The 19,684-nt window shown below is 39.7% G+C and overlaps 1 protein-coding gene across 2 annotated transcripts in view; it reads right to left on the bottom strand.

The window, feature by feature from the left end:
• Positions 1 to 19,684, bottom strand: part of LOC126164184 (ubiquitin-protein ligase E3B) — a 313,945-nt gene that overhangs the window by 170,056 nt on the left and 124,205 nt on the right. The window lies entirely within an intron of this gene.

Here is a 19,684-nt window from a genome sequence, read left to right as displayed (position 1 = left end):
AAAACCTTGGCCCTGTCACATAAGTCCCGATCTCAATCGGTAAGAGATGACGGTAGGGTTCGAGTGTGGTGCAGACACCACTAAGCCGTGGACCCGAGTTATTAACAAAGCACTGTGAACGTTGGTGGTGGCTCCATTATGGTGTGGCTGTCTTCACATTCTCTGGTCCAACTGAACCGATCGTCGACTGGAAATGGTTATGTTTGGCTACTAGGAGACGTCATGTTCCCAAACAACAATGTGATTTTTATAGATGACGATTCCCCATGTAATTGAGCCATAACTGTTCGTGATCGGTTTCAAGAACATTCTGGACACTTCGAGGAAACAGTTTGGCCACCCAGATCACCCAACGTGAGTCTCACTGAACATTTATGGGACAATATCGAGAGATTGTTCGTGCACAAAATCCAGCACCGGCAACACTTTCGCAATTATGGATGGCTGTACAGGCAGCACACGTCAATATTTCTGCAGGGGACTTCTGACAGCTTGTCGAAACCCTGCCACATCGAGCTGCTGCGCTATGTCGGGCAAAAGGAGGTCTGTTGCAGAATTAGGAGTATCCGTCACTTTTTCCACCTCACTGTATATATTTCGTTTCGTGCTGGTCGATATTCAATAATGTACTCGTACTGGCACATTCGAGTACGATGAGTGTCTCCTACACTTCCCTAAAACAAAATTCACATACAAACCCAACCATCGTTCCATAAAATTTCGAGAGAACTTTCGGATGTTTGTAACTTCCTGTCACTATATTTTGGTTCAGAGTCTCCTGGCCATCTCTTTTGAAAAGCATCGTTCAATATGCCTTAGACAAACGTGTTTTGAGGAAGGTCTTAAGGGATGTGAATGATTCACTGTGGTTTAATAGTCATGTTAGGAACCTGTTATGTAAACAAAGAGAGCTTCATCTCAAATTCCAGAGAAATGCACATCCCTTAAGACCTTACTCGGAACATGTTTGTCTAAGGCATATTGAACAATGCTTTTTAAGTGAGATGGCCAGAAGATTCTGTGCCAAAATATTGTGGCAGGAAGCTACAAACATCTGGCAGTTCTCCCGAAATTTTACGGAACAGTATGTACACCGGGAAAGTTCTAAATCTCACAAACCCGAGCACTGTTTTAGCATCTGATGGCAAGTAACCTGCCACTTTGGTCAGCAGTGATCTTGCACTAAGGGAATACTTTAAAGTTGATTAAATAACAGTTGACAGTATTTGTTTACACACCTTCACTATTAAGAATTATCTTTGTTGTTACTGTGTTAATTAAGTTTAATTTAATAATGTCTTATATTGCTTTAATATACCAACATTATAGAACCCTTTACTTAACCGATTTCTGCACTGACCGAGAAAACTGCTTTGAGATGTGATACATTTAAAACTTTATAAGGACTGCTATATCAAGGGAAAAACTTGTGTGTTTCTTTCTTCAAATTTGAGCTAAGGTGTACTTCCTTAATTAGTACCAAGTCATCCCCATCAAAGTTAAGGGTCATAGCTTTTTCATTATATATATGTAGCTGTTTATCTGCTGCTCACTGTAAATTTTATTTTAGAACATTGTCTAAGTTGTCTCCATGTACGTTATCATTATTGTGTGGCCATTTAAACAATTTCAACAGGGGGTCACCTATGAATTTACCCTGCAGTATTTCAATGGGAGATAAACCTGTAGACACGTGTGGAAGTTCACTAAGTACTACCTTGAACTCTGGTATTTTCTGTGACCAATTGTACGTTTGTTTGAACAATATGTCAATATGTTCTACATAACCTACTGATTTCTTTCATGATACATTCAGAAGGGTTACTTTGTGAGTGGTATTCTGAGATAGCAATGCGTCTAACACCATTCCATGCTAAAACCTCTTCAAAGGCTTTACTCACAAACTGTGGGCCATTGCCTGTCAACAATCTCTGTGGCTTTCCTATAGCTGAGAAATATTCCCACATATATCTAATCACTCTCTCTGTGTTGGCATGCTTGATAGGATAGAGTTTAACATAATTGGACCAACACTCAACTAGTACAACTGGCAGTTGGCAAGAAGGCAGCTAGGAAGAGGAGGTATTCAGACAGTTATACTTTGCGTATATGCAACAGATTTGACCAACTGTCAGAGTTGAGTGGAGAGGAGCCTCGAGTAGCTGTAGATGTTGGGAACATGCAGCAGTCCTCAGCAATTAGGCGGTCTAGGTTAGTTGCAAAGTCTAGCAGAAAGGAGGAGGTTCTGCTGCTAGGTAGTTCTCACAGTAGAAGTGTGGCCAGCAGTTGCAGGAAGTGTTGGGAAGCGAGTATGAGGTCACCAGCATTGTGAAGCCTAGTGCAGGGTTGGCTCAAATGACTGACAGCATAGGGGAGTTATGTAGGAACTTTACGAAGGAGGATCAGGTATTGATAGTGGGTGGAGCAGGGAACAGTCTTGATAGGGATGGGGACTATGATGTAGGTGGTGACCTGGTAAAGATAGCTACTCAAACTGATGACACTAACGTGCATTTCATGTAACTGTTTCAGTGTCATGATCGGCTTCACCTCGATGCAGCTCTTAGGTGCGTTAACATGGGGCTGGGGGGGAGGGGGGGGGAGGGCTGATGACAGAGGGCATGGGTCACATCCCTGTGGTGCCAGTTGGGTCTATCAGTGGATCAGGTTTCACTAGGCAAGGCCTGCACCTCAATAGGCATGGAAAGGAGAGGCTGGCTAAGCTTATAGGTGACAGTGTGGTGGGTGGTGGTGGTGGTGGGGTCACTCATGGAAAAATTCCTGTAGTAGTTGGTGTTAGAGCTGCAACTTTTTTAGATTGAAGTCAGCTGATAGGTATACGTGCTTAAAGGAAGTCCGTGTAACTAAGGGCTCACCTTCTGAGGATGTAATGTTTCCAAGTAGAGAAGGAATTGGCATATTTCATCAACATATAAGAGGTATTAGAGATAAAGTTAGTGAACTGCTTATAGATGTTGACTCTGAAATTGTTAGCATATCAGAGCACCACTTAAATTTAATCTGCCACGAAGTTTCATATCAGCGCACACTCCGCTGCAGAGTGAAAATCTCATTCTGGTAACATCCCCCAGGCTGTGGATAAGCCATGTCTCCGCAATATCCTTTCTTCCAGGAGTGCTACTTCTGCAAGGTTCACAGAAGAGCTTCTGCAAAGTTTGCAAGATAGGAGATGAGGTACTGGCAGAACTGAAGCTGTGTGGACGGGTCGCGAGTCGTGCTTGGGTAGCTCAGTTGGTACAGCAATTGCCCGCGAAAGGCAAATGTCCCAAGTTCGAGTCTCAGTCCGGCACACAATTTTCATGTGCCAGGAAGTTTCATATCACCACTTAAATAATTTGACAATTCAGAGGCTTCTTTTACCAGGATACAGATTAGCTGGCTGCTTCTCAAGGAGTTCCTTGTGGGGTGGGGGAGTGGCTATGTACGTAAAAAACAGTATTCCATTTGAGCCCATGTGTACCACGACACTGGAGTGAGCAGATATTTGAATGTTGTGCAGGGGCAGTTGAATTTAGTGAAAATAAACTTCTAATTGTTGTTGTTTATAGGTCCCCTAACTCCGACTTCATAGCCTTTCTAACCAAGCTAGAGAGGGTTCTTGAGTCCCCTTCCAGGAAGTACCAGAAATTAGTCATATGTGGTGACTTCAATATTAATTTGTATATGATTGTGCAAGTAAAAGGATGCTGGTAGATCTCCTAAATTCATATGATCTGATGCAGACTGTATTTTTTCCAACTGGGGTGCAGGGGAACAGCAGCACAGCCATAGACAATATTTTTATTCATTCTTCATTATTAGATGGGCATTCTGTTAGTAAAAGCAAAAATGGCCTTTCAGTAAAAGCAAGAATAGCCTTTCAGACTATGATGCACAAATTTTAACACTAAAAGGCTTTTGTCATATTTAAGTACAAACTATGTAGGAAAGTTAATCCAACAGCAATAGAGAGTTTTTTAAACCTTGTCACGGAACAAGAGTGGCAAGATATGTATAGTGCCAATAACATAGATGATAGATACAATGCTTTCCTTAACACATTTCTCATGCTCTTTGAAAGATGCTATCCATTAGAACATTCTAAACGGGCAGGCAGCCCGGGTGGCTGACTAGTAGGATAAGGATATCTTGTAGAACAAAGTGGGAATTATATCAAAATATTAGAAGTAGTCACAATCAAGCTACAGTAGCCCAATACAAACAGTACTGTAAGGTACTTAAAAATGTTATTAGGAAGGCAAAGAGTATGTGGTATGCAAATAGAATAGCTAATTCACAGGATAAAATTAAAACCATATGGTCAGTTTTGAAGGAAGTGTCTGGTCAGCAACACAAGGACAACGATATAAAGCCAGTTCGCAGAAAAATATTTCTGTTACTGATAAATCACATACATGAACAGTATTTAACAATCATTTTCTGAGCATTGCTGGTGAATTAAATAAAATTTAGTTTCTACAGGGAATTATATTACTCTATTGGAAAATGCATTTCCGAGATTGATGCCTGAAATACTCTGTGATACAGACAAGAGGAAGATTGAGTCATTAATTAAATCACTGAAGACTAAGGATTCTCATGGTTATGATGGAGTGTCTAGCAGAATATTAAAGTACTGTGCTAAAAATGTTAACCCTGTATTTAGCCATATTTGTAATTTTTCCTATAGGAATGGTCAGTTTCCTGAGCGATTAAGATACTCAATAGTAAAGCCACTTTATAAAAAGGGAGAAAGCGATAATGTAGATACTTTTAGACCTATTTCTATGTCATCAGTGTTTGTAAAAGTTATTGAAAAGGCTGTGTATGTAAGGATAATTGATCATTTCATATCACATGATTTGCTATCAAATGTACAGTTTAACAACTGAAAATGCTATATTCTCTTTTCTCTGTGAGGTACTGGATGGGCTAAACAAAAGGTTTCAAACGCTTGGCATATTTTTTGATTTAACTAAGGCATTTGATTGTGTTGATCACAAAATATTGCTTCAGAAGTTGGATCATTACGAAATACGGGGAGTAGCTCACAACTGGTTCATCTCTTACTTCAGCAACAGACAGCAAACGGTCATTATTCACAATGTTGATAATGGCTGTGATGTGTTGTCTGAGTGGGGTACTGTCAAGGGAGGGTGCCCCAGGGATCAGTGTTAGGGCCACTCCTGTTCCTTATTTATATAAAATGAGATGCCCTCTAGTATTACGGGTAAGTAAAATATTTCTGTTTGCTGATGGTAGTAAAGGACATTGTGTGCAACATTGGCTCGGTTTCAAATAGTGCAGTTTATGACATATAAGTTCATGGCTCGTAGAAAATAAACTACGCTAAATCACAGTAAGACTCAGTTTTTTCAGTTTCTAACACTCAATTCAACAAAATCTGACGTTTTAATTTCGCAGAATGGGCATATGATTTGTGAAACTGAACAGTTCAAATTTCTGCGTGTTCAGATAGGTGGTAAGCTGTTGTGGAAAGTCCAAGTTCGGGATCTTGTTCAAAGACTTAATGTTGCCATTTTTACTATTCGAACGGTATCAGAAGTGAGCGATCGTTCAACACAAAAATTAGTCTACTTTACTTATTTTCATTCACTCTTCCCATTCTAAAAGGATATTTTTGGCTCGGAAACAGGCGGTTCGGGCAATAAGTGGTGTAAGTTCACCAACCTCTTGTCGACCCCTGTTCACGAGTCTGGGTATTTTGACATTGGCCTCTCAATATATATATTCCTTACTGTCATTTCTTGTTAATAATATTAGCTTATTCCCAAGAATAAGCAGCTTTCACTCAGTTAAAACTTGACAGAAATCAAACCTGCATTTCGATCGGACTTCCTTAACTCTTGTGCAAAAAAGAGTGCAGTATACCGCTGCATCCATTTTCAATAAGCTACCATTCGAATTCAAAACTCTTAGCAGTAATCCACGTGCTTTCAAATCGAAACTGAAGAGTTTCCTCATGGGTCACTCCTTCTATTCTGTCAAGGAGTTCCTTGAAAAATTAAGCTGATTCTTATTGTATTGTTGATTGTGTTTACTTAAACTTATGGACTGACTTTTTTTGGGATCATAAACATTTATTTTTATCTGTTATTCTTTTATGTTGTAATTTCACGTACTGACACATTGCATGACCTTGGAGATTTGCTCCTCAATTTGGTCCTACGGAACTTGATGTGTAAATAAGTAAATAAATATATGTTACCACCCTCTACTCAGTAATTGGGCAAGAAACCAGCAATCTTTAATTATTATCGAGTATGACTTAAACGTTATCGCTTGATTGTTGTCTTTCATCTTTTGGCAAGTTTCACTCGTATGTAGTACAGACTGTCCTTTTGTAATTAAGTTCTTAAAGTAGTAACATTTTACCATATGCTGAACGTTTTCATACCCCAAAGTATCCATGCCCTTGATGAATAAACGTAATAAATCAAATTCTCCAGATTTCCGTATACACAGCCTCCATTTAAGTCCAATTTTCTTTGCTCTTCAAAACTAAACGTGATTTTCCATAATCCATTCTACCATACTGTTATGAATTATCTGTCCTTGGTCTATGGTTTTCCACTTATCCCCAAAATATGGATCACCAGTAACGTCCTTCTTTATACTTAAGGCTACTTACTCCAGAACCTTCCGTTCTTACCAAACCATTCATATCCAATGGTAAGAGTGATAATACGCCAGGAACTACATCTTGCAAACCCATTATATAGTTAATTTCAATTTGACATAACTGCAAAAATACTACCTAATGTATTCCACTATGTAATAGTCAACTTTCTATAAGGGATGCTAGTGCTTGGTGATCTATATATACTATTATTTTAGATCCCCATATTAGATTTTGTGTATTTTTTCATACTCCACTCTAGAGCAAGTAATTCCTTCTCTGTTGCTGTGTAGTTCAACTAATGTTTGGTTAGAGCTCGGCTCACAAAAGCTAGTGTATTATGTTATGTTCTCCCATACTAATTAATATCTGACTCTCCCTGAAACAATTCACACACTATTCCATACTCTGAGGTGCCAGTACTTAATAGGTTAGTCCATCTACAGGTGTTTTAAAATGGATGACTCTGCTAGAGCTACTTTAATCTCATTAAAGATATTAGACCCTTCATTGCCCCCAACCCATTTAGTTTCTTTCTTCAGTAAGTTTAATAACTTAGGATTATTCATAGATTGACCTCGAATATATTTAATAGAATCCTGCTAGTCCCAGAAATGCTTTCAGTTGTTTCGTACTTTCAGTTTCTGCACATTATTTTATAGCTCTTATCTTGTCTAGATCTGCTTTTATTCCACTTACGCCTACCAAGTGACCGAGAAACTTAAATCTCAATGTCTTGGACACTACAAGTATGTCACCTACACAGATTATTAGTTCTGTCAATAAATCCTTATCATCCAAGGCTCTTGTGAATACCACGACTGAGGTACTTAATCCAAAGTGTAATACTTTAAATTGGTATGACTTACCCTCATACAAAAAGCAATAAATTTCTCTAAAGTCTCATCAAGTCTGATGTGCCAGTACCCAGGCACGACATCCATCAAGCTAAAATACTTTGCTTCCTCAAACTTCATCAATATTTCATCTATACTGACCGGTCAATCTCTTTCAGGTTCCAAATAATTATTTACAGTATGTGCGTGCCCTCTTATAGAGCTGGTCTTATACTCAATGATACCGGACAGGGTTTACAGAAAAAAAGGTGATTCATCTTTGATCTTAAAACTACATATGTAGTTACCAAGTACTCCAGGTTTATCCAAGAAAACTGGACTATACTTCATCAATATATGGCAGAGATAATTTTTCTGTCTCAGTTGACAGATAAAATTCATAAGCTTTTGTCCTCATTAGTTCTTGCAGTGAACGTTATGTACACACAAAATCCATCACGGTGCTCGCTGCTACACGGTGGAAGTTATATGTTTTCATATTACCAGTAATCATCCCACTAAATGGTACTACAAATACCTGGTCTTGATAAGTACGTGTTAATATCTGTACCCAGAAATCCAGTACTAGTTTAAATCTTATCAGCCAATCAATGTTGTTGTTGTGGTCTTCAGTCCTGAGACTGGTTTGATGCAGCTCCCCATGCTACTCTATCCTGTGCAAGCTTCTTCATCTCCCAGTACCTACTGCAACCTACATCCTTCTGAATCTGCTTAGAGTATTCATCTCTTGGTCTCCCTCTATGATTTTTACCCTCCACGCTGCCCTCCAATAGTAAACTGGTGATCCCTTGATGCCTCAGAACATGTCCTACCAACCCGTCCCTTCTTCTTGTCAAGTTGTGCCACAAACTTCTCTTCTCCCCAATTCCATTCAATACCCCCTCATTAGTTATGTGATCTATCCATCTAATCTTCAGCATTCCTCTGTAGTGCCACATTTTGAAAGATTCTATTCTCTTCTTGTCCAAAATATTTATCGTCCATGTTTCACTTCCATACAAATACTTTCAGAAATGACTTCCTGACACTTAAGTCTATACTCGATGTTAACAAATTTCTCTTCTTCAGAAACGCTTTCCTTGCCATTGGCAGTCTACCTTTTATATCCTCTCTACTTCGTTATCAGGAGAAAGAAAACTGGCGTTCTACGGATCGGAGCGTGGAATGTCAGATCCCTTAATCGGGCAGGTAGGTTAGAAAATTTGAAAAGGGAAATGGATAGGTTAAAGTTAGATATAGTGGGAATTAGTGAAGTTCGGTGGCAGGAGGAACAAGACTTCTGGTCAGGTGACTACAGGGTTATAACACAAAGTCAAATAGGGGTAATGCAGGAGTAGGTTTAATAATGAATAGGAAAATAGGAACGTGGGTAAGCTACTACAAACAGCATAGTGAATGCATTATTGTGGCCAAGATAGATACGAAGCCCACACCTACTACAGTAGTACAAGTTTATATGCCAACTAGCTCTGCAGATGATGAAGAAATTGAAGAAATATATGATGAAATAAAAGAAATTATTCAGATAGTGAAGGGAGACGAAAATTTAATAGTCATGGGTGACTGGAATTCGAGTGTAGGAAAAGGGAGAGAAGGAAACGTAGTAGGTGAATATGGATTGGGGCTAAGAAATGAAAGAGGAAGCCGCCTGGTAGAATTTTGCACAGACCACAACTTAATCATAGCTAACACTTGGTTTAAGAATCATAATAGAAGGTTGTATACATGGAAGAACCCTGGAGATACTAAAAGGTATCAGATAGATTATATAATGGTAAGACAGAGATTTAGGAACCAGGTTTTAAATTGTAAGACATTTCCAGGGGCAGATGTGGACTCTGACCACAATCTATTGGTTATGACCTGTGGATTAAAACTGAAGAAACTGCAGAAAGGTGGGAATTTAAGGAGATGGGACCTGGATAAACTGACTAAACCAGAGGTTGTTCAGAGTTTCAGGGAGAGCATAAGGGAACAATTGACAGGAATGGGGGAAAGAAATACAGTAGAAGAAGAATGGGTAGCTTTGAGGGATGAAGTAGTGAAGGCAGCAGAGGATCAAGTAGGTAAAAAGGCGAGGGCTAGTAGAAATCCTTGGGTAACAGAAGAAATATTGAATTTAATTGATGAAAGGAGAAAATATAAAAATGCAGTAAATGAAGCAGGCAAAAAGGAATACAAACGTCTCAAAAATGAGATCGACAGGAAGTGCAAAATGGCTAAGCAGGGATGGCTAGAGGACAAATGTAAGGATGTAGAGGCTTATCTCACTAGGGGTAAGATAGATACTGCCTACAGGAAAATTAAAGAGACCTTTGGAGATAAGAGAACCACTTGTATGAACATCAAGAGCTCAGATGGAAATCCAGTTCTAAGGAAAGAAGGGAAAGCAGAAAGGTGGAAGGAGTATATAGAGGGTCTATACAAGGGCGATGTACTTGAGGACAATATTATGGAAATGTCAGAGGATGTAGATGAAGATGAAATGGAAGATATGATACTGCGTGAAGAGTTTGGCAGAGCACTGAAAGACCTGAGTCGAAACAAGACCCCGGGAGTAGACAACATTCCATTGGAACTACTGACGGCCTTGGGAGAGCCAGTCCTGACAAAACTCTACCATCTGGTGAGCAAGATGTATGAAACAGGCGAAATACCCTCAGACTTCGAGAAGAATATGATAATTCCAATCCCAAAGAAAGCAGGTGTTGACAGATGTGAGAATTACTGAACAATCAGTTTAATAAGCCACAGCTGCAAAATACTAACACGAATTCTTTACAGACGAATAGAAAAACTAGTAGAAGCCGACCTCGGGGAAGATCAGTTTGGATTCCATAGAAATACTGGAACACGTGAGGCAATACTAACCTTACGACTTATCTTAGAAGGCAAACCTACGTTTCTAGCATTTGTAGACTTAGAGAAAGCTTTTGACAATGTTGACTGGAATACTCTCTTTCAAATTCTAAAGGTGGCAGGGGTAAAATACAGGGAGCGAAAGGCTATTTACAATTTGTACAGAAAGCAGATGGCAGTTATAAGAGTCGAGGGACATGAAAGGGAAGCAGTGGTTGGGAAGGGAGTGAGACAGGGTTGTAGCCTCTCCCCGATGTTATTCAATCTGTATATTGAGCAAGCAGTAAAGGAAACAAAAGAAAAATTCGGAGTAGGTATTAAAATCCATGGAGAAGAAATAAAAACTTTGAGGTTCGCCGATGACATTGTAATTCTGTCAGAGACAGCAAAGGACTTGGAAGAGCAGTTGAACGGAATGGATGGTGTCTTGAAGGGAGGATATAAGATGAACATCAACAAAAGCAAAACGAGGATAATGGAATGTAGTCGAATTAAGTCGGGTGATGTTGAGGGTATTAGATTAGGAAATGAGACACTTAAAGTAGTAAGGAGTTTTGCTATTTGGGGAGCAAAATAACTGATGATGGTCGAAGTAGAGAGGATATAAAATGTAGACTGGCAATGGCAAGGAAAGCGTTTCTGAAGAAGAGAAATTTGTTAACTTCGAGTATAGATTTAAGTGTCAGGAAGCCATTTCTGAAAGTATTTGTATGGAGTGTAGCCATGTATGGAAGTGAAACATGGATGATACATAGTTTGGACAAGAAGAGAATAGAAGCTTTCGAAATGTGGTGCTACAGAAGAATGCTGAAGATTAGATGGGTAGATCACATAACTAATGAGGAGGTACTGAATATGATTGGGGAGAAGAGGAGTTTGTGGCACAACTTGACCAGAAGAAGGGATCGTTTGGTAGGACATGTTCTGAGGCATCAAGGGATCACCGATTTAGTATTGGAGGGCAAAAATCGTAGGGGGAGACCAAGAGATGAATACACTAAGCAGATTCAGAAGGATGTAGGTTGCAGTAGGTACTGGGAGATGAAGAAGCTTGCACAGGATAGAGTAGCATGGAGAGCTGCATCAAACCAGTCTCAGGACTGAAGACCACAACAACAACAACTTCGACCATCATCAGTTATTTTGCTCCCCAAATAGCAAAACTCCTTTACTACTTTAAGTGTCTCATTTCCTAATCTAATTCCCTCAACATCACCTGACTTAATTTAACTACATTCCGTTATCTTCCTTTTGCTTTTGTTGATGTTCATCTTATATCCTCCTTTCAAAACACTATCCATTCCGTTCAACTGGTCTTTCAAGTCCTTTGCTGCCTCTGACAGAATTACAATGTCATCGGCGAACCTCAAAGTTTTTATTTCTTCTCCACGGATTTTAATACCTACTCTGAATTTTTCTTTTGTTTCCTTCACTGCTTGCTCAATATACAGATTGAATAACATTGGGGAGAGGCTACAACCCTGTCTCACTCCCTTCCCAACCACTGCTTCCCTTTCATGTCCCTCGACTCTTATAACTGCCATCTGGTTTCTGTACAAATTGTAAATAGCCTTCCGCTCCCTGTGTTTTACCCCTGCCACCTTCAGAATTTGAAAGAGAGTAAATCAATACCTAGAACAAATTGCAAATTTACATTCGGCACTACTAAGCATGTCTACATAAACGTAAAATTGTTTATTGCTGTATGGTAAACACACTTCATGCTTAATTTGTCTTGCTTTGCTTCCAGTTATTCCTACTACATATACTGCAGCATACGGATGTACTGGATAACATTCTTATATTTTAATACTTCAAACAAAGACTCTGACACTACAGAAATTTCACTCCCCAAATCTATCTACACACTCACTTCCTGATCGTCAATCATTCCCAAAACTATTAGTTTGGTAAATTCGATACCTGTTACAGTGTCTTCTTCAGCGAGTAAGCAATTTCTTAGTGGTGTTACCCTGCTAAAGGCAACAAACTTTTTTTCATATGGGCCTACACTTATCTGGACACATCCTGGATCATGATCCCTTAAACCAGGACGTCAATCATTTTCTGTTACTATTGTTCATTGGTTTGTCAAAAAAGGCTGCACTATTCTAGCACCTTCCTTTAAGCCACTATTTGTCAACATTTGTTTATTAATGCTTCATACTCCCCATTTTTGTGGTTTAGATTTACTATTCCAACTTTTAATTACCTGATAATAACTAATCTTCCATTTTTTCTTGCATTTTGTGTTACATTTACCTCCTTCCTGGCATGCATTCGCATGACTGGGATTATTGCATTCATTATTAATCGTATCTAGATTTTCAACAAACAACACAATTCATTCACAGTAGATCAACCTCTATATAAAATTTCCTTTCTTACATAGTACAGTAAATGCCTTATCAATACCTTTATTGACAATATAATACAAATGGATAGATAAAAAATCTACTCACCAAGTGGTGACAGGGAACACACACACAGGAGGGTTTAACTTTTAGAAGCCTTCAGAGCCAGTGGCTCCTTCTTCTGACAGAAGAGTTGAAGGGGAGAGAAGGGGATGAAGGAAAAGGACTGGAGAGGTTTAGGGAAAAGGGTAGATTTCGGGAAAGTCACCTAGGGTAGGGTTAGGGGAGACTTACCGGACAGGACGAGAAGGAAAGACTGATCCTCTCCTTCTCATCCCGTGCGGTAAGTCTCCTCTGACTTGGGGTTCTGAGTGACTTTTCTGAACTGTAACCCCTTTCCCTAAACCTCTCCAGTCCTTTTCCTTCACCCCTCTCTCCTCCCCTTCAACTCTTCTCCCAGGAGGAGGAGCCACTCGCTCTAAGGGCCTAGTAAAAGTTAAACCCTTTTGTGTTTGTGTTTCCTGCCATTTATATTATATTACCAATACCTTTGCTACATGTACTTTGTCTATTGGGTTATCTAAATACTTAGATATTGTTATATGCCATTCTATATGCTTTTTGAAAAAAAAAAAAAAAAAAAAAAAGCCATGAACTGTTAAAATGTTTTGGGTCTAATAATTGTAGTGCCAATTTCTCTTGTATTGTTTTACACCAAGATATTTACACTTGAATTTCTCCTGAAAATAATCCCATGAGGTATACTCTTCCTAGTGGGCATTTCCCAACTCAGCAGCATCCTCCAGCAAGTAACTCAAAATGAAATCTATCTTTCTAGAGTCTTCCCACTTCTACATCTACATCTACAAGTACATCTACATTTATACTCCGCAAGCCACCCAACGGTGTGTGGCGGAGGGCACTTTATGTGCCACTGTCATTACCTCCCTTTTCTGTTCCAATCGCGTATGGTTCGCGGGAAGAACGACTGTCTGAAAGCCTCCGTGCGCGCTCGAATCTCTCTAATTTTACATTCGTGATCTCCTCGGGAGGTATAAGTAGGGGGAAGCAATATATTCGATACCTCATCCAGAAACGCACGCTCTCGAAACCTGGCGAGCAAGCTACACCGCGATGCGGAGCGCCTCTCTTGCAGAGTCTGCCACTTGAGTTTGCTAAACATCTCCGTAACGCTATCACGGTTACCCAATAACCCTGTGACGAAATGCGCCGCTCTTCTTTGGATCTTCTCTACCTCTTCCGTCAACCCGATCTGGTACGGATCCCACAATGATGAGCAATACTCAAGTATAGGTCGAACGAGTGTTTGTAAGCCACCTCCTTTGTTGATGGACTACATTTTCTAAGGACTCTCCCAATGAATCTCAACCTGGTACCCGCCTTACCAACAATTAATTTTATATGATCATTCCACTTCAAATTGTTCCGCACGCATACTCCCAGATATTTTACAGAAGTACCGTATTTACTCGAATCTAAGCCGCACTCGAATCTAAGCCGCACCTGAAAAATGAGACTCGAAATCAAGAAAAAAAATTTTCCCGAATCTAAGCCGCACCTGAAATTTGAGACTCGAAATTCAATGGGAGAGAGAAGTTTTAGGCCGCACCCCCAAATCGAATCAAAGTTGGTCCATTGTAATATGAGACACAATTTAGGTCGAATGAATGACGATACAGCTACAGTAGTTTGGTTCGAGTCGTAAGCTTAGCAGTTAAGCTTTACCAGGTAGCCATTGCTATGCGTCAGGCACTCCGTCCGTATTTATACGGGTACCCTTCCTTTTTCACGTGCTTCGTCTGGTTTGAATCGATTGCTTATTTTGCTTTGATCTGATAAGTGCCGTTTTCTCTGTTATAGGTGTTTACGTCACTCTAAGTTGAAAATGCATCACTGTACTGTGTCATGCATTGTTTGTTGCATTCTGATAGTGCGTGTTTACGGCCTGTCACCGCTCGCGGCATGGCTTGCTTTTGTGCGCGCTAGCGCCGCTTACAACTAAAAAGAGGCGAATCGTCTCATTAGCGAAGCAATGTCAAGTTGTTACTTACACTGCTGCTTTCTTTGAGAATGATCAACAAGAACCAAATAATATGCTGCGTATGATAGAACACGTTCTGAACGAGAGTTAGGCGAAAATTTTTCTCCGTTTGAAAATCTTTGCGGGCGCTTCTTTAGTACATCAAATTCTGCACAGAAATTAGAGTCATCTTAGATTTAAAAATCTAGTCAATTGCCCTGCTTCATTTCTGACTGTATCACTATCAGGCATAAGAATAATACGAATATAAACATGACACGATACGTATATTCTTCCGCGTTTGCTGTTGTCTCACTCTAGTTTCGTAGTTTATTAGGCAGACAGGATTTAAATGAGATAGCAACAAACACGGAAGAATACATGGCAAAATGTTTATATTCATATTATTCTTATGGTGAATGGTGAAGAGAATACTGCTTGTGATTCACATTTCATCAGGTTATTATTAGCAATCATTTCTTCTCACAGTTAGGAAAAAATTCAGAACGTAGAGTTGGCCATATTGAAAAACATCCCAGCCTTGCCAGTCGGATTTTCGTAGTACATTGAAATTCTACTACATTCGGAGATGAACAATACGGAATTTGTATTTACATCGTTGGATAATGTATGAAAATGCAGTGGTCTAAACTCGGGGGGAGAAAAAAAAAAGCTCGTCTTCCACTTTTTTTTCTTTTTTAAAAAAAACTGACGCAGAGGTTTTGGCGCCAGTATTTATCTTTGTGCCTACAAAGCATGCCTGTGTAGCGCTACATATATTCGACGGCAGAAGTTAGTTGTGGCGGCACCTACCAACATTTTTCAGAACTTCCGCTTACTTTGCACTCGATTCTAAGCCACAGGCGGTTTTTTGGATTACAAAAACAGGAAAAAAAGTGCGGCTTAGATTCGAGTAAATACGGTAACTGCTACCAGTGTTTGTTCCGCTATTATATAATCATACAATAAAGGATCCTTCTTTCTATGTATTCGCAATACATTACATTTGTCTATGTTAACGGTCAGTTGCCACTCCCTGCACCAAGTGCCTATCCGCTGCAGATCTTCCTGCATTTCGCTACAATTTTCTAATGCTACAACTTCTCTGTATACTACAGCATCATCTGCAAAAAGCCACATGGAACTTCGGACACTATCTACTAGGTCATTTATATATATATTGTGAAAAGCAATGGTCCCATAACACTCCCCTGTGGCACGCCAGAGGTTACTTTCAGGTCTGTAGACGTCTCTCCATTGATAACAACATGCTGTGTTCTGTTTGCTAAAAACTCTTCAATCCAGCCACACAGCTGGTCTGATATTCCGTAGGCTCTTACTTTGTTTATCAGGCGACAGTGCGGAACTGTATTGAACGCCTTCTGGAAGTCAAGGAAAAAAGCATCTACCTGGGAGCCTGTATCTAACATTTTCTGGGTCTCATGAACAAATAAAGCGAGTTGGGTGTCACACGATCGCTATTTCCGGAATGGAATCCATATTGATTCCTACATAGTAGATTCTGGGTTTCCAATAACCACATGATACTTGAGCAAAAAGCATGTTCTAAAATTCTACAACAGATCGACGTCAGAGATATAGGTCTATAGTTTTGCGCATCTGCTCGACGAGCCTTCGAGAAGACTGGGACTACCTGTGCTCTTTTCCAATCATTTGGAACCTTCCGTTGCACTACAGACTTGCGGTACATGGCTATTAGAAGGGGGGCACGTTCTTTCGCGTACTCTGCGTAGGATCGAATTGGTATCCCGTCAGGTCCAGTGGACTTTCCTCTGTTGAGTGATTTCAGTTGCTTTTCTATTCCTTGGACACTTATTTCGATGTCAGCCATTTTTTTCGTTTGTGCGAGGACTTAGAGAAGGAACTGCAGTGCGTTCTTCCTCTGTGAAACAGCTTTGGAAAAAGGTGTTTAGTATTTCAGCTTTAGGCGTGTCATCCTCTGTTTCAATGCCATCTCGACCTATCATCATCCCAGAGTGTCTGGATACGCTGTTTCGAGCCACTTACTGATTTAACGTAAGACCAGAATTTCCTAGGATTTACTGTCAAGTCGGTACATAGAATTTTACTTTCGAATTCACTGAACGCTTCACGCATAGCCCTGCTTACACTAACTTTGACATCGTTTAGCTTCTGTTTGTCTGAGAGGTTTTGGCTGCGTTTACACTTGGAATGAAGTTCTCTTTGCTTTCGCAGTAGTTTCCTAACTTTGTTGTTGAACCACGGTGGGTTTTTCCTGTCCCTTACAGTTTTACTCGGCACGTACCTGTCTAAAATGCATTTTACGATTGCCTTGAACTTTTTCCATAAACGCTCAACATTGTCAGTGTCGGAACAGAAATTTTCGTTTTGATCTGTTATGACCTGGAAAACACTTGCATCTAGTTTAAACTCTGGGAAATGCTTAAGAAAATTCATTCCACTTCCCAACTGTAATTCCTCTAATAGTGTTGTCACATTGAAAGATTTATCTTTAACTTGACTTTCTGTTAATTCCCTTCTAGTTTTTGCCAATTCATCCCATAGTCTTTTAAACTCATTGGTGGTGTTAGTGACTTCCTCCCTAGAAAGCTGCCCATTTCCTAAAGTGCATGAAGTTTTCTGAAATTTCTGATCTAACAGTGCTTGCATTTTTTCCTCCAAAGCTGAATGTATCACATGCAAATATTCAGAATCTCCATTGTCACTTCTTGTTCCAAAATTTCTATGTGCGTTTGACCATCTGACATCTGATATTTTACCAACTTACATTCTGTTTCTGCAAAGTTACATAAACTATCTACATCCATATGCAAATCTTTAATATGTTCATGTATCTCTTTCCGAACTAAATCACATTGTTTCACAACTTCAGAGCGTATTTCTTCTTTTAAGACGTTCAGTCTTTGATCTAGCTTATGTCCTAAATGAGCCTCTAACGTTTCATGAGAGTCTCGAGTTTCCAGTTCTTGTCGCAGTCTGTTTTAGTTTTCCATTACTTGCTCATGAGCGTCTTTAATCTGATTTTTGAAGTCCTGATGTAGTTGCATGGACCTATCATCAATATGCTCTTGAAATTTACCATGACTGTCTATTACTTTAACAAATCTCTTATCAATCTTCGAAAATTTTAACTTGGTTTGTTCTATTACTTGAGCAAGTCTCTTATCACTCTTCAAAAAATGTTCATTAGATTGTTCTATTACTTACAAAAACTTTTCATTTGACTGCCTCTGTATGTCTTTCAGTTTTTGTAAAAACATTTCCATATTAAGCTCAGTCGACATTTTCTGTGTTACAACCAGCATAAACAAGCTCACAAGTATTACCAAATCACTGCAGTACACCCACAACAACAATTGCGAAGTGAAATACTGGTGTAGTTCACTGTAGTTGTAGTGCATGCTGGGGATGGTCTTGTTGTCAACAATTGCGTGATGACAATGCAGCGGTTTAGACTGCGTACTGGCATGTTTAGACTGCGTACTGGCATCGTGGTCGTGTAGACCGTGTGCTGGCGATGGACTACAGTTGTCGATGGCTGCACGCTAGCTGGACATCGGCGGCTGCATGCTCATTCTTGGCAGGTCATCTACAGCTGCATATTTCATTGGTTCAGAAGGATGTTCTTAGCCCAGGAGCATCAATGTCATTGTTTATTATCCCTGTAGTCCTTGGCAACACATTTATTTGCTCACTTATTATGAAATTTCTTCCTTTCAATTTTTTTTAAAAATTTGCCACTTTCCACTTATAATCATAAAGTCTCCACACAGAGTGTTTTTAACGGATGATGACTGTCATATTCAGCTTGTGTGGCAATGGTTTGACTTCTTGAGCAACATTTGTTCTAGATCTATTACTCCATGCAGCTACACCTTACACTGCCACCTTAACACTCCCTTATTAGATTGGTGTAGAGATTCAGCCTTGCAACTCTTCTGATTTATCTCAGGGTCCACCTATGCTGTGCTCTCTTCTTCTTCAGCATCAAACTTCTTTCTTTGGTGAAGATTTCTATAAGTGAAGTGGCTATAAAACAAAACACTGCTTCTCTATTTAAATAAATGTACATTGGTGCCAGTTACCTCTGTGTACTGTCACAAACTTTCATATATGGTTACACGTTACATGGGAAGTTACTACTCCCACGACTAACTAATATTACTGTCTCAAAGTCCTCTCATTAACGCATTAACGTGGCTGTGACTAGTATACAACAACAATCGCTTATATATACATCATATTTGTCCTCCTCGGTGCTGGAGATCTTCCACGGTACCAGCACTCCTTTATTCGTCCTTGCGCCACAGTGATTAGAAATGCTCTCCAGCAGCAAGAAGACTCCACACCTGTCCAGCAATACCTTCCCACAGAATGTCGCCCGATGTTTACAAACTAATTGTGATCCTGCACATTTATGCTCTGAGCTCTGTATTTGATGTACGTGATATGTACCCATCCACAAATGGCACTGATAACTACACATTTACTAAAACAGGCTAAAGAGTAGTTTTGGTTAATACCGACCACTGAGGTAAGCCATTCTTGAGGAATTTCTGGCTACTAGTTTTGTTTCCCAGGATACAATGAATCCTGTTAACAATCATGCTGTCAATAATCTTTACAACTTTTTCGCACTGGACTGTCTTAATCAGTTTGCACAGAAAGCCTTGTCTGCACATGGCACCATGCGCTTCTGATGGATTGATGAAAGCCACAGATGTTTTCAACTTCTTTTGAAAGCCTGCTTTCGTACGTGATGTGAAGACCAGGACTTGGTCTGCACAGCTTCCATTGGAGTGAAAGCCAACTTGTTCTACAGGAATAGCTATGAGTATTGTTTGACCAATCCTGTTAAACAGTTTATATATCATGCTAAACAGTGCAATGGGATGACAGCTATATGGAAGATCTCCAGGTTTATCCAGCT

Source organism: Schistocerca cancellata, chromosome 1 (genome assembly GCF_023864275.1).
Source record: "Schistocerca cancellata isolate TAMUIC-IGC-003103 chromosome 1, iqSchCanc2.1, whole genome shotgun sequence".
Lineage (NCBI taxonomy): Eukaryota > Metazoa > Arthropoda > Insecta > Orthoptera > Acrididae > Schistocerca > Schistocerca cancellata.
This window is presented reverse-complemented; position numbering and strand designations above follow the sequence as displayed.